Here is a 16,309-nt window from a genome sequence, read left to right on the forward strand (position 1 = left end):
CTTCTTCTTCTTCTTTTCATTTTGTGTTTGTTTGTTATAGGCTCTGTCTGTGCCAGTTACCCAGCTATGTTTGAATAAATTTGTCTTCTGTTTTCTTTTTTTTTCTGAGCCTGGCCTTTCCTTGAACATATGTGGTGTTTTTTATATCTCATCCATGTATATGGCTGCTTTAGAACATTGTCATGTAAAATGTTTGGTTCTCAATAAATAAAGAACAAAATTAAAATGTGTGTGTGTGTAAAAGAGAGAGGGGGAAAAGTGGGGGTGTAATATGCACACTCAAGAACTCACTTCAGTTATGGGAGAAGAGCTTACCACAATGGAAGGGAAGAGACGGCAATCATGGAAACCTGCCTCTTTCTCTGCAGTACTGTAACCTGAAGCATGGATCATCAGCATTAGGTATAGCTCCATGGATTGGTTTGGAAAGGCTTTATGTACAATAGAAGGATTGTATAGAGACTCATTCTATTTCAGTCATTTTTCAGTTTCATTATCTGTGAGTAGTCTGACTTGGTCCCATCTGTGGCTCATAGGACTGGTATGGAGTAGACCCTTTGAAACCAAGCAACAGGCAGTGTGCAGGGGTGCTGAGAGTCACAGAGTCATAAGGCAAGTTTTTCAGACAGCTGAAGAGAGCTGGAGACATCCTGGACAGGCAGTGCTTAAGAGTCACGGTTGCTATGGTCTCACATTTGCTCAGGAGCAGTGAGAAGGTTTGGCTAGGTTAGGTTTGTGGCACTTTAAAGGTAGAAGTAGAGAGTGTCAGTCACCCTGTCCACCCATATTACCCATCAGCTTGCCTCCATGAATTGGATCCCAAGGTCAAGATTCTCTCATCAGGGTAGCTGTCAAAATGGTAGGAAGGCCTCTTGTCATGCCTGCTGCCAAGTCCCATTTTTTCTAGGCTGCTGAACGACCTAGAAATTGTGAGGTGTCCCCTATAGTGGAAGCTTGGTCAACTTCCAGGAGAAGCAAGACTCAAGAAAAGCCATAGCCTTGATCCTGACTGTCTGTCTGCAACCATATTTAGCAATGTGATCCTGGGAGCTCACTGGTTATCTCTGGGCAATGCAGCTGTAGCACTGGCTCCTTGACTCTGCATGTGTGCCCAGAGACGAGCCACCTGTCTCTATATCTATATTTTCTTCCCGAAGAGCTGAGTGATTGCCTATAACAGCTGTGGATATTTCTGTCTTATTTTTAAAAGCCCTAAGCAACCAAGTGAGAAGCGAAGCCGATTATGTCATTGAGTCCTTTAATATGTATGAACAGGGAAGCAGAAAACTGAATTAGCCATACCAAGCACAAGGCTTACATTAGCCGCTGGGTTATATTGGGGGTGGGGGGAAATCTATGAACAAGAAGGCACAGTGTTTGAGTTTTTGGAGGAAAGATTATTTTAATTTTCTTTATGTTAATTAAGGTAAATTGTCATTATACAGCGGCTCTTTAAATCCTGCAAGTAATGGTTTATTGTCATAAGATGAAAAAGACATGTGGAGGGCAGGCTACCTACAAACCTGGAAACCATCCGAGTTTCCTTCCCGCTTCTCCCACACATGTTTGCTCTTTACGGTTTAATGAAACTTCCTTTCTTTCTTTGAATTCCACTGTTGTTCAATGCTAGTGGAAGAAGTTCACTGTCTACTCTGAATTTTATTTGTAGCATCAAAGCATTAAGCATCTAGACAGCTAGGGCCAGATTTCTGACACCCATGCCAGATGCCACAGGGTCTTTGGCTAGTGACTGTCATTGAAGAGTGGTTAGGTCAGTGTGAGAAGGCAGCCTCATTTAGTAGTGTGAGTATCATGTTTGAAATAGCAAGTCTTTTGGATTCCAAATACTACATTTTAATGGTGGTGGTGATGGGGTTACATTTTGGTAAGAGAAATTTCTAATACTTACATAAAAATGTATAAGACCATACCAAAAATAATTGTCACAAGATTTAGGAATTTTTTTTTCTGTTTTTCTCTTTTCATTTCACTTCTTATTTTGAGGAGAATCTAGTTTGTCTCACTTATATCTTTTGTCTTTCATTACATAGTTTTGTTTTAAAAATTTGAAAATAGTGTGGTCAGGGAGATGACTCAGGTAAAGGTACCTGTCCCCAAAGTCTGTGTTCAATCTCTGAGATCCACATGATGGAAGGAACAAACTAACTCTCAACACACATTCTCTGAATTCACCCCAACCATGCAAAATAAATACATATCTTAAAAAAATAAACAACTGAAAATATGGAAAATTTAAGAAAAACTAGTGCACTCATTGGCAATGTTTTTGAATGCTATTTTTATGAATTCTTCGAGAATTCATATAATGTATTTTGATACTATTCTCCAAACTCCTATCAGATCCACCCCCACCTCCACCTCCATTCCCTTGCTATTTCACTCTCTCTCTCTAACCTACTAAGTTCAGCCAGTGTTGGGTGTGGGACCTTCCCTGCTACATTAGAGGTCACATCAAAGAAAATGGACTCTCCCTTTCCTAGCAGCTATCAAATGCCAATAGCTTCTCAGCTAGGATTTCACACTCACCTCCCTGACTCCATGCTGGGATTTTGTCTGGATGGAGCTTGTGCAGGTCTTGTGATTGCTGTCCTAATCACTGTAAGATCATATGTACAGCTGCCCTGTCATATCCAGGAAAGACTGTTTATTTGGAGTCATCCACCACCTCTGACTCTGGTAATCTTTCTGTCCCCACTTCCTTGAAGAGTCCTGAGCCTTGAGGGGAGGGGTGTGATATAGATGTTCTGCTTAGCAGTGAACAATCTGATATTTCCTATTATCTGCACATTGACCAGCTGTGGGTTTCTGCGCTAGTTTCCATCTACCGAAATAAGAAGCTTCTCAGATGAAGGGTGAGTGTTACTCATATCACAAAGATATCAGGAGTCATTTTACTGACATGTCTATTTAGCAGAATAATGCTAGTAGGTTCTCCCTTAGGGTCTATGACCTATCTGGCCACCAGTTCTTGCTTTATTAACAGTGTCAGGTATGAGTTCCATCTCGTGGAGTGAACTTTGAATCTAAGCAGACAGTGGCTGGTTACTCCCATAATGTTTGTGCCACTAATGCGCCAGTGGACATATTTTTGCCAGATTATTCATTTGCTGTAGCTTGAAGAGTTCACAGCTTGGTGAGACTGATGATTACCCCGTCCCACACCAGGAGTGTGCATAGAGCCTTCCAGCACTATGAAAGCTAGCCAGGAAGGATGACTCTTCCACGTTCGTACCCACAAGATTTCTTTATGCTTGTGACTCACGTGTATGGTGCCTTCAGCAATAGGATCTTACCATGGAGTTTCAGAGGGCCAAGAACATTGGCCTGTAATATATGGGAGTAGATGGGACCCCATTGGGCACCAGCTCAAAAAGAACTAACCCGTTCCATGTACTGGGATTTTTATTTGGTAGTGTGTGGTATCTAGTTGAATATTACCCTCTCCCAATATAAGGTAATTCCATTTAAACTCTTTTGATATATGCATATGTTTTTAGAAGAAGTCTACACTAGTTGGTTTCTATATGACTTTTTCAAAAGGCCTTTAGTGTTAGTTATCCCAGTCCATATTCCCTCCTCCAGCCTTCCTCCCACCTTCCACCCCATCTCATCCTTCTTATTCCATTATCCCCCATCTATACCTCTATATTCTATCCACCCTTTCTTTAACGATCCTATCCTAGAACTCCCTCATCATGTCCCACAGATTTTGATATGCTGTATTTTTATTTTTCATTCAGTTCTAGGAATTAGAGGTTTTCCTTGATTTATCTCTGAATCCGGTTTCCATTCAGTGGTGTGCTGTTTAGTTTGCTTGAGTTTGTGTTCTGTCTGGTGTTCTAGTGTTGCTATTCAGCCTTATTTCTTTGTGGCCTCACAGGATTCAGGGTGTTATTTAAAATTTTCCATATCTATTGAGAGTTTGGTCAAGTGTGGAGAAGGTTCCATGGGCTGATGAGAAGAAAGTGTATTCTTTAGCCTTTGGATGGAATGTTCTGTAATGTCTGCTGGATTCATTTGGCACAGTGTCATTTAACTCAAAGATGTCTCTGTTAGTTTTTATGTCTACCTGTCTATTGGTGAGAATGGGATATTTAAGTCATCAATATCACTGTTGGGGGTCAATCTGTGATTTTGGTTCTTTTATAAAATAAGGAAGGGAAGCATTTTAAATCTCTCTCTCAGTCTGGCCTGGAACAGGGTCTGAAGCCCAAGCTGGCCTTGAATTCATGATCTTCCTGTTTCTACTTCCTATCCATTTAGGGGGCTCAAAACTGTCTGTGACTCCAGCTCTAATGGTCTAATGGATATGATGCTTTCATTTGGCCCCCAAGGGTACCTGGATACACACCACACACACAGACACACAACACGGCGTGTGTGTGTGTGTGTGTGAGAGAGAGAGAGAGAGAGAGAGAGAGAGAGAGAGAGAGAGAGCTTAACAAATAAATAAAAATTAAGTCTCTTGAAGAATAAATGACAAAGGGTTGATTCTATCAGGAAGTCTCAGCTTGGCAATAATGACAAGAATAATGAACATGAATGGCTACCAAAGTCAGTGGGTGAAAGTAGGTGAGTAGAATATAATTTTATAATATTGATTGATGGTAAAGGGGGAAAATCATGATTTAGGAATCTTGCAGATACTATCTTGACAGCAAGGGGTTTTGCAGATGTAGCATGCTCTCCTGTCCCTGCCCCATGGTTTCAAATGTCAAGGTTGATATCAACAAACACACACTAAGGAGCGAATGAGGCTCAGTGCTCTTGGACTGAGGTTTTCTGAGGCGAGAGTGGCAGGACCCCAGAGGGTCTGTGAATGGCTGAAAGAGCACGGGGGTGGTAGGCTTTGACTGTTTGCTTGCTTTTGAGACAGGCTTGGCTGGCTTGGCACTTGTTATGTAGACCACATGGGCCCCAAACTGGCAGTAATCCTTTTACATCTGTCTCCTTAGTGGAGGGATTGCAGGAGTTCGCTGCCAGGCTTGGCTGGGTTTCAGTGATTATTGTGTTTAATGGGATGGGACTCGGAAGAGGGGTTTGAACTGTGGGCCAGGCCTGTGTAGCTTGGACTTCCCACCAGCACTCAAGAAAAGAACACCCGGGTTTTCTTATTAGCTTGTCCAAATGCGTGGCAGAGGACGAAGTGAAAGAAAGGACGGAGAGCTATGAGGTATTAGCAGTCACATTAACAAAACAAACCAAACAAAAAATGGACTAAGAGTAGCCACCATTAGCTGTCATGTTCCATCCCACAATAGCAAAGAGAAGAATTCATCTGTGAGAGTCTGGAAGAAAGCGCATTACTTGGGTCTGATTATGAGACTCCTCAAATGAATCAGGCTGTGGAGGTAAGAGCTGTTTAACTCAGCAGGCCTGAGGCGGTCTTTAGAAAGGCTACTGCCAAGACTGGATCTTGGTTGGCAGCTGGAAAGTTGGTTACAGGAAGGCTCTTACCTTAATAACCAAAACGAGCCACCTATCGTGCTTAGATAATTTCTCCAAGGAACATACCCTTTGCTGAATACCTGCTTTCTTTTCTGGAGACTGGAATTTTAGCCTTCATTAGACAGAGTACATATACCACTTCCAGTGAAAGTCTTACCGTGGGCATTGAATTTTTAGAAATCTTTCCCAGGCAGCAGCATTTCACAGATATTCTTACAGTCTTGTGCTGGGAGAGTTAGGCAGGAGTTAGGCTGGTCTGCTGAGACTTCACTAGAGAGGGCTCTTGGGAGCTTGCACCTGGAGCTCTCTGGAGTTTTACCCATCATGCTCTGCCCTTTTGCTGATTTTGCTTTGTCTTCCCTGGCTTTGATGAACTTAGCCAAGAATACAACTATTCACAGAACCAGAAGAATCCTCCCAGCAAATCATCAAATCTAAGGGTGGCCTTGGGGACTCTGACATCCCACAGTGAAATACGTTCTCTAAAAATGATTGTCCCATAATCTTCAAAGGTTAAGGACATGAAAGTCAGAGAATCTAACAACTGGGAACAATGTGCAATCTTGAGCTGGATGGGTCCTTCACTTTTGAAAAGGCTTTTACTGGGACAATTGGCCAACCTTGAATATAGTCTCTGATGACGGATTTGAAGGAGTCCTTTGTTTCTTGCATATATATATATATATATATGATTAAACTGAGGCCCCCCCCATATGCTAGTCAAGCGCTTTAACTCTGAGCTATATTCCCAGATAAAAACATACTGTTTTAATTGATTAAATAATCACTACTGCATAGTAATCTGTCACAGTGTTCTTAGCCTAGTGGCCCTAGATTCTGCTTCATGTGAGAACCCCTTGAGTAGTATTAAACACAATACTCAGCCAGGTTTTACTTCCCATGAGATTTGTTTTTTGTTCTTCATAGATTTTGATGTGAAACTGAAAGGAAGCACTACTAAACCAGGAAAAACAATGGCAGTAATCAGTCCCTGAGTGTTGCTTATTTAGGTCGGTTCTAGTCTATCTGTAATATCTCAGTAAAAAAATCTTTGTTCATAAACCTCCCTTTATTTGAAAACTAAGCTCTAACATGATTTTTAAAAAAAGAACCCAAGGGTATCTTTTTCCAAACTGTTTTCAAAAGCAAATTGTTCAGTATTTATTTTTTGTGTATATCTAAGCAATATTCAAGTCCTTAAAACCTCTTTATTAATAGGATGGGGCAGAAGACATTGCTCTACTTTAATTAGTATTGAAAAGATCTCACTGGAAATTGAAGGAAATCCAGTGTTGGGAAATAAGCTAGCGATTCTATGTTGTCGTGCGTATGAGGAGCGCTTGTCATTTGCCTTTGAGTTTTGGTCAATTTACTCTCTGAGAAAGAACTTTTTTTGGGGGGGGGTATTGCTGCCACAAGAATAGCTGTCAAATTAAAGGCTTGTTCTATACCTGGCCAGGGTCTTCAGCCAGGAGAGGAAGGAAATACTGCAAGCTGTAGAGAAGTGGATGTTCGTTTTGTGTTCCTAAGACGACTGGAGGTTTCAGGAAGAAACAGGATTTGTTTTGTTCTTAGTAATAGAACTAAGAGCCCTCGTTCAAGGGCTGCATCACATCCAACGACAGACACTAGAGTTATTTGTCTCCTTGGTCATGGGGACATTTGGAAAAATCAGATACGACTAAATGAAAACTGGTTCAAACAATGTGTGTTGTCAAAGATAGACACGAGTAGGCACATTGAACTGTCTATTATTGAGAAAATATTGTGGGCTAACCCCAGCCACAATTACTCTGGTATTCAATGTTTATAGCACTCAAAAACTCTTGTCTCAAAATGTTATTACAGAGACGCTATTTAAAAAAAGCATATCCATAGAGGATAGGGGGATGACATATGACTTGAGGAGCTAGCCGGTGAAAACTTATTAGCCCCACCAGGGTTAGTGAAAAGCTTCCGCCACATGGGGGCGCTCCCATCTCACTTCAGCTGTTACCCCACCCACAAACGGTTTGACCTCTGATGGTAGATTGGTCAAGTCTAAGAATACAGCTTGGGCCTGGAATTTGTGGTAAAGCAAAGATTGACCATGGTTCCTGGTACACATTTCTTTTTAGCTTACGTGTTGTGGGTTTCTCTCATTGATTGGCTTTTTAGAAATGGGCACCAAGCCTGTTCTATACCTGTTCTTTCTCTTTCATCAAAGCCAAGCAGCAGAATGACTTCGGACCAGGAAAAAACCCAGGGAATGACAGAGAACTGCGTGTTGCATGTTAGGAATTAATTCCAAGGGTGAAGGAGAAATTCTTTTAAAACAAATGGTTCTTTTTGGAGGTCCTCGTGGACCAGAGATGCTGCGTGACAGAAGAACAAGCTCTAGTTTTGTCTTCCTTTTTATCTCCCTTCCTTTCAGCGTTCAACAAGATGAAGCATGGATTTTGGAGCGCTGTAAGTGTTCCATTAGTCAGGGTTGTGGAATCCATGGCGAAGCAGATGAACAGGGGTACAAGTGTATCTCTTTTCTTCTTCTTCATTCTCTGTCCTTCCTTATGTCCCTCCCTCCCTCCCTCCCTCCCTCCCTCCCTCCCTCCCTCCCTCTGTCCATCCGTCCCTTTCTTCTTGTTGCCTACTCATTATTCTTTTCATTTTGGAAGCAGTCTTGTCTAAGATAGGTACTGATATTTATTTTACCCATTAACGATTAATCTTTAGTTATATGAGTAATTCTAGAACCTTCTTCCTGTCAGGCCACCATCTGGGTATCTTAGACATTAGAATAGAGTAGTTTGGGAGCAACAGGAGCCAGATTACTAGGAACAAATTTTATTGCTAATTAACTAGCTGGGCAATGCTAGACAAGTTACTTGGCCTGTATGTTCCTAGGGTTCCTTATCTGGTGAATAAAATGTAAATATCTACCATCTCATGAAGTATTTAAGGATTGCATTTAGTAATGCATTTAAAATACCTTTGGTGGTTTGAATAGGTATGGCTCCCTTGTTTGGCCCATAGGGTGTGGCACTATAAGGAGATCTGGCCTTGTTAGAGGAAGCGTGTCACTATGGGGGCTGGATTTGAGATCTTAGATGCTCAAGTTACCCACAGTGTTGCACATAGTCCTTTTCTGCTGTCTGTGGATGAAGATGTAGAACTCTCAGCTCCTTCTTCAGCACCATGTCTATCTGCACACTGCCATACTTCTCACCATGATGATAATGGACTAAACCTCTGAAACTGTAAGACAGTCCCAATTAAATGTTTCCTTTTTAAGAGTTGCCCTGGTCATGGTGTCTCTTCAGAGCAATAAAACCCTAAGGCAGTACCTACACACCAAAAGGCACTTACTAAGCACTTCCAATGATAACTTCGTTATTCTGCTTTCCACTTGTGACAGAAGCTTCTCAGTCCTTACAGGTAACTGCTGTTATGATTTCACAATACCATTTTAGTGTTGTTTGTGTGTGAGTGACAACATGTATGTGTGATTAACAATAGCTCAGTGTATTACTCTTATCCTTTACAATTGTCTTGAGACTTGTCTATGTATGTACATCCATTGTAGCGTGTACCTTTAAAAACAATTTATTCAATTTTATTTCATGGGCATTGGTCTGAGGATGTCAGATACCTTGGAACTGGAGTTTCAGACAGTTGTGAGCTACTATGTTGGTGCTGGGAATTGAACCTAGGCCCTCTGGAAGAGACAGTGTGTTCTGAACTGCTGAGCCATCTCTCCAGCCTCTAGTATGTACCTTTTAACTGTTACACAATATGCTACTATGTATACATAACATTTCTTTATCTGTTTCCTTGTTGATGGTTGGTGCTAATTTTGCTCATTGTACACTATGCTGCACAGAAGTTAAACACATACATCTTATGTGTACATGCTAGCATTTTTCATGAGAAGAAATCCATGCAGGACAACTGCTGGGTTTCAGGAAATGGCAATTTCTTTTACCAGTTTATACTTCAAAGTATCCTGTATCTTAAAACCTTGAAAAAAACCACTTCATAACAGTCTTGAAGCCAATCTGATGGAGGCACACAGTGGACATTATAGGTTTAAGGTGTATTTCCCTGCCTTAGTCATACGGGGCATCTTTTCAGATCTATTAGCTATTTGCATTTTCCCTTCTGGGACTGTCTGTTCATAATTTCTGTTCGTACTTTCTCTATATCGCTTGTCTTATGAATCTGTGGGGTATGCTGCCTGGATTCCCTCTTCCACTTGGTTTTGCTCTGCTCTTTCAGCTCTATTTCTGGAATCTTCTATCATACAAGCTTAAATGTGTTAGGATGCCATATTTATCAGGCATTTCTTCTGTTTGTGTGTGTGTGTGTGCGTGTTTCATTTTGCTTTCAACATCTAAGAGAAACCTCTTTACTGCATGGTTATACAGATTCTCTTCTGCCTCTTTCTTCATTCTTCCCATCTCCCCTCTATCCCCTAATGCAGATATTTACAAGACCTGAGCATGTATCTTCTTGGAAAATACAAAGATTCGTACCAGAACCAGAATGCTGTGGAATAGCTTTAAAAGTAGACTTTGTTTTTCCTCTTGAGATCAAGTGGAATCAGAGCATAATGGGAAGTATGACATCAGTCAGAGAGACAGTGTAAGCCTACATGTTGTGGAGGAGGACTGAGGCTGCCTTAGGAACAGGTGGGATTTTGAGGACAAATGAAATCTACCTGCCAGAGATAGGAATTCCTTAGGGAGAAGTAGGAATGGATTATGAGATTGGAATTAGGCTGTGCAGCTATGGAACACGGGCAAGACAGCAATGCTTTTGTTGGTGTGAGAGACAGCTAGAGACTGTGTGGGAGATGCCATGTTGCTTTTTTCCTGTACCACTGAGGACTTGAGAAGCATCACCCACAGTTACTCTACTTCAGAAATGTGTTGATGGGTGGATTCTCAGGCTGGAACAAATGCCGGGGCAGAAGGAAAATCGAACATAGGAAGTGTGGTTGTTGTGAGTAAAAATCTGCAAAGTTTGAAAGGGCAGGGTTCTTAGCATAAATGACATCATCCGACTTCACAAAAAAAAAATTAAGCTGGAGAAAGGAGGTGGGGGGATGGGGCAGGAAGTTGGACTGGTGAAAATCTGAGATGCTTGGAGAGCCTCTTAGGAGTTAAGCAGAGTCTTAGTCCTGAAGTGGGTATACAGCTTGGTTTGCATGTGGACTCAGATAAATGCAAATGAAGACATTTTACATACGCAGAATGAACAGAAACAGGGACAAAAATACCTAAGAGAGCCTGAAAGACTAGTGAGTTGCTTGATACAGATCTCTGCATCATGCAAGGAGAGGTTTCTAGACCATCTACAGCAGTGGCGGGGGTTTAGTGAAAAATTGATTTTAGTACTGTATTTAATCTCTTGGTTACTGTCTTAGGGTTTTATTGCGGTGAAGAGACATCATGACCATGACAACTCTTATCAAGGATGACATTTAATGGGGGCTGGCTTATAGCTTCAGAGGTTTAGTCCATTTTCATCATGGTGGAAAGCATAGCAGCATACAGGCTAACATGGTTCTGGAGACAGAACTGAGAGTTCTGTATCTTGATTTGCAAGCTGTTGAAGGAGACTGCATTATACTGGGCATAGCTTGAGTGTATATTACCTCAAACCCAATGGTTACACACTTCCTTCAATAAGGCCAAACTTACTCCACAAGGCTTCATGTCCTAACAGTGCCACTCCCTATGGGCCAAGCATTCAAACACACAAATCTTGGGCCATTCCTATCCAACCACCACAGTTATGTTTCTCCTGAGTTTCAGACACAAGAGTGGCTAGGGTGAAGCCTGGATAGCCGCAGGATTGGCGGGCACCCAGTGGAGCGTCCTCCTTTCCTTACACACTCATGTCTTAGCAGACAGGCCTGCACCTTTGGCTAGCTTATTTCTATCTTCTGAAACAGGGATATCCTGAAATAAATCTGCAATGCTTTTTAACTTTTGGATCCCTGACTTATCTGTAGTAACAAGCTTCTTTCTCTTCTTTCCAGGCATCTCCAATAAGGACGAATATCATGAACGTATCTTCAAAAATTTCCTCCCCACTCCAAACTTAAAGGACAAAGCTGTTAGGAGATGGTGGCTGGGGATAGAGGGTTAAACTAAACATTTGCATGGACCAGAAATAGAAGCACCCAGCAGTAGGTGAGGATTGTAGCCTATGCCTCCTGGGCTGGAGATCCAGAAATAGTCAGTGAGTGCTAGGGGTGCCTACAGGGCATTGAGAAACCAAAGTGACCACCAGAGCCAGGATCTGTGTGCAAAGCCAAAGCTGGGTGGTGGGCTTGTTCTGACCATGAAAAGAGGCTGGAACAGTTCTGATCACTATTTGGATCAATCCCTGTGAGGAAGAGGAGGATGTACAGAGCAGCTACACAGCAGGACTTGCTTGGCTTAGCTACTAGATTTATAGCAGCCCCATTGCTAGGGGCTAAGGAGCACCAGCCCTACACAGTAAGACCTGGTTCTGCATCTTGATGGTGGTTTTCCCTGGAGGTTGAGTGGAGGCCACTGTAGAAGTTATAGACAGGAAGGGCTCAGCAGTTTGAAACTAACAAACAGCAGCCCACACCATCTGCACTCAAGATCAGCCTACCACCCCAACATAAAGTCATGGTCACAGTTACTTTTCTTATTGCATGACAAAATATCTGGCAAATGCAACTCAAGGTAGGTGGGGTTTATTTTGGTTCATGGTTTGAGGGTGCAGCCCACCATGTTAGGGAAGGGGGTGGTAGGGGAACTAGTAACTGATCGCAGGTATATGAGGTAGATGGACAGTCAGGTTGCAGTCACAGTCAGGAGGCTGACAGGGACAAATACTGGTCTCCATTTGCTTCCTCCTTTTTAGTCTAGTACCAGCTCATGGCATGGTGCAACCCACATTGAAGGGGGCTCTATCCTTCTCATCTAAATTTTTCTGGAAATGCCCTCACAGGCACACTATGATGTGTGTCTCCTAGGTGATTGTAAATCATATCAAGGAGCCCTGAGGCTAGGGTTCACTTGGCAGTGTGGTTTCCTGGCACACACAAAGCCCTGGGTGTTTTGATCTCCAGCATCATATAAACTGTATATCGTGGTATGAACCTGTGATTTCCGTACTTGAAGGTAAAGACAGGAGGATTAGAAGTTCAAGGTCATTTTTGGACTCAGGTTGAGTGTGAGGCTGATATGAACTACAAATCCCCAAATCCTATCAAGTTGACAAGACCAATCATGGCAACCAACCTTGAGAAAGCTACCACTAAAAAGATAGCAAACAAAAATACCAGACAGGAGACAAACCACATTAGTGAGAAAAAAAATAACAGAAAAGAATCAGATGACTCTCAAATTGTATTTTCAATTTTTAGAGGGATAAAAAAATAAGTGACTGTATAGATCTTGACAACAAAAGTGATTGTTTTCTAGCTTAAAAACCTAGAGAGGCCTGGGGTGATGGCTCAGGCGATAAAGGGTGTGGGGTGCAAGCATCAGGGCCTGAGGTGGATTCCCAGAACCTACATAAAAAGCCAGGCAGTAGGTTCCATTTGCAACCCCAGTACTTGGGAACAGAGGCAGGAGGACCCTTGTACTTTCTGGCTGGACAATGTAGCTGAGTTGGTGCCCAGGTTGGGGTGGGAGAGAGAGAGAGAGAGAGAGAGAGAGAGAGAGAGAGAGAGAGAGAGAGAGAGAGAGAGAGAGAGAGCCCATCTCAAAATACCGAGGTGGACAGCTCCTGAGGAATGATAGCCAAGATTGACTGCTGGTCTCTGCATACACACACAGGAAATCAAAACAATATCAGAGCTTCCAGGTTTTGTATGTTTCATTTACTCATTCAATAAATTCTAATTCTGATCGTTAGTGTTCCAAACACTGTTCTAGGTGTGTGGGCTAGACCGGTAAACAACACAGAATCTCATGCCTGGTGAAGTTGCAGATAGGGACAGCAATTGCTCAAAATAAATGGTGAAATCATGTAGTGTTTCTCAGAATGGTAGATGTGGAGGAAGGAAGAAAACAAGTGGGGTAAAAGCAGCAAGCCCTGGAATGAGGAGCAGCAGCAGACTTACTCATCAAAGCATCCTAAAGAACCATAACTCACAAACCCTCAGGCTCAATTTAAGTTACTAGATGTATATTGAAAGGAAAACATTTCATTTAAGAACAAATTCCATATTTTCATTCTTCATGCAGGCTGGGCTTAATTTGCCTGACTAATGTGGTTTTAATGTTTTCTTGCTTTTCGGTTGAGAAGGGAAGTTCATTGGAATAATTTTTGACTTCAGAAAAGCATGTATGTTGATTACTAATGTGCACTTGTGTTTCTAGACTTGTTAGAGCTGCTTAAATAAGATCATCTTGTTAGGGGAAGCTAAAAGGCAGTGCTTTAAAAAATGGCTAACAAAGCTGAAGTTCTCCCTAGCTGGCAACTCTAGGAGATATGATGAAGGGTGACCACCCATGTGGGAGCACCCATGAGCTGGATGTAGAACATCAGATTTAGAAGTGGACAATGTAAGGTTTGGGGGGTGTGAGGCAGAGAAAAAGTAAGAGAATGAAGGCATGATCATGACCAGCTCTCTGGTCTTGGGGTTTGGTAAGCGAAGAACGTCCATGAGCTTCTCCTTTAGTCTGGATGCTATATTCATAGCCTACAAAAATAACTTATTAGTCAGGTGTGGTGGCTCATGTCTTTAAATCCAGCACCCAGGAACCAGAGACAGGCAGTCTCTGTGAGTTCAAGGCTGGCCTGATCTATGTAGCACGTTTCAGGTCAGCCTGGGCCACATAGTGAGCATGTGCCACCAAATATAATACCAAACAGTTCTCTTCGATGCAACTTGAATGTGAGAATTTTAAACAGAGTACATTCCAATCTACAGTGGGAATAGAAGACTCTGACGGGAGTGGGGCTGGATGCTTCTGTCATCTGCAGCTGCTTGCTCTCTTGCTAGAGCTTGGTCAACATTATGTCCTAAGAGTGCGGGACAGGGGAACTCGTGTGCTTCTGGGATGTGTCAAGGGTTGGGCACCTTCATGGCATCTTGGGGTCAAAGATGTTTCCCCATCAATTTCCATTTTGTCTGAAATTGCTATTCATTTATGTCCCAACATTTTTTTTGGGTGGGGGGTAAAGTCTGTGTTAAAATGTAACCATCTAGGTAAGAATCCATCTACAGGATAATTTAGAGAATAAAGTACAGGATTCTGAGCAGGGAAAGAACAGAGACAGGTAGGGAGAAAAAAATCCCTAGGCAAATCCTAGAGATTGCCAGGATAATGGTTCTCTGCAGGGTTGGAGTGACACTTTATGACCCAGAGGGGGATATAGACAACTACACAAAAGGGACATATAGGGCTAATTTCTCTAACACTATACATTTATAGATAACATTGTCTTAGTCTGTTTTTCTTGTTTCTGTAACACAGTACCATAGACTTATAAATAGCAGGAGTTTATTTGGCTTATAATACTGGAGTCTGGGAGTCCACAGTGGAGGGATTTCACCACCCAGAGCCTTCTTGCTCTGTCATGTAAGGCAGCCAGTAACACACAGTGAGACCAAGGAGGTGTGAAGGGAAGAAGGGACAAAGGAGAGTGTTTACAGTGTTATCCCTGAGATAACAAATAAGCTTCTGTGACAACAGCAATGGTTCATTGTCAAAGACAGGAGGCTCATAACCTAACTGCCTCTTAAAGAGCCCTCCTCTCAATACTCTCATGGTAACAATTACATTTCAACTTTTTGGAGGGGAATGTCAAGTCATAGAAAACAATAAAAAATTGGAGAACATTCAAAGATTTATTTTCTATTCTTCCTTCCCTCCTCCCTCCCTTCCCCCTTCCCTCCCTTCTTCCCTTCTCTCCTTCATCCCTCCTTTCTCTTTCCCTTTCCCTTCCTTTTCTCTTTCCACATAGGGACTCACTATGTAGCCCAGGCTGACCTCAAACAGAGACTTCTGAGTGCTAGTATTATAGCCATGCATTACCTTGCTGTTAGTTTTCATAGGTTTAAAAATAAATCTACTAGTCAGGCAGTGATTCCAGCATTTAGGAGACAGAGGCAGGCAGATCTCTGAGTTTGAAACCAGCCTGGTCTCCAGAGTGAGTTCCAGAGCAACCAGGGCTACACAGAGAAAACTTGTCTCAAAATATAAACAAACAAGCTGGGCAGTGGTGGCACACACCTTTAATCCCAGCACTTGGGAGGCAGAGGCAGGCAGATTTCTGAGTTCGAGGCCAGCCTGGTCTACAGAGTGAGTTCCAGGACAGCCAGGGCTACACAGAGAAACCCTGTCTCGAAAAACCAGAAAAAAAAAGAATACAAGAATATAAACAAACAAGCAAACAACAAACCCAAATTTACTATACAAGTAAAGATACACTAGACACTAGACCTTAGAGGCCCAAGAAGGACTGTCATAATATACCTTTCCAGCTTGTAGAAGAATGCACCAAAGTCTTCATTAATAAGGCTTTAGCCCCATCTGCTTACAATGTTACCCAAGTCAATTGTATCTATCACCTTGCTGTTTGAAAGCTGATGCTTGGGAGTCAAGAGTTGGTGAGAAGGAAATAGGATCTATTCAAGAGCCATTGGGAACATATATGCATGTGCATTTAAAGTCATCCCCCACTACCACCACCTTATGGGTGTCAGGTATATATGAAAGGGCCCTTATGCATAGAAGAGGCAGTATCCAGGACAGCAGACAGGAAGCTCATGTGCTGGGCAGATCCTTATCACCCAGGGCCTGTGTTCTCTCTCTCTCTCTCTCTCTCTCTCTCTCTCTCTCTCTCTCTCTCTCTCTCTCTCTCT

Source organism: Grammomys surdaster, unplaced genomic scaffold (genome assembly GCF_004785775.1).
Source record: "Grammomys surdaster isolate TR1022 unplaced genomic scaffold, NIH_TR_1.0 165, whole genome shotgun sequence".
In the NCBI taxonomy this organism is placed as follows: domain Eukaryota; kingdom Metazoa; phylum Chordata; class Mammalia; order Rodentia; family Muridae; genus Grammomys; species Grammomys surdaster.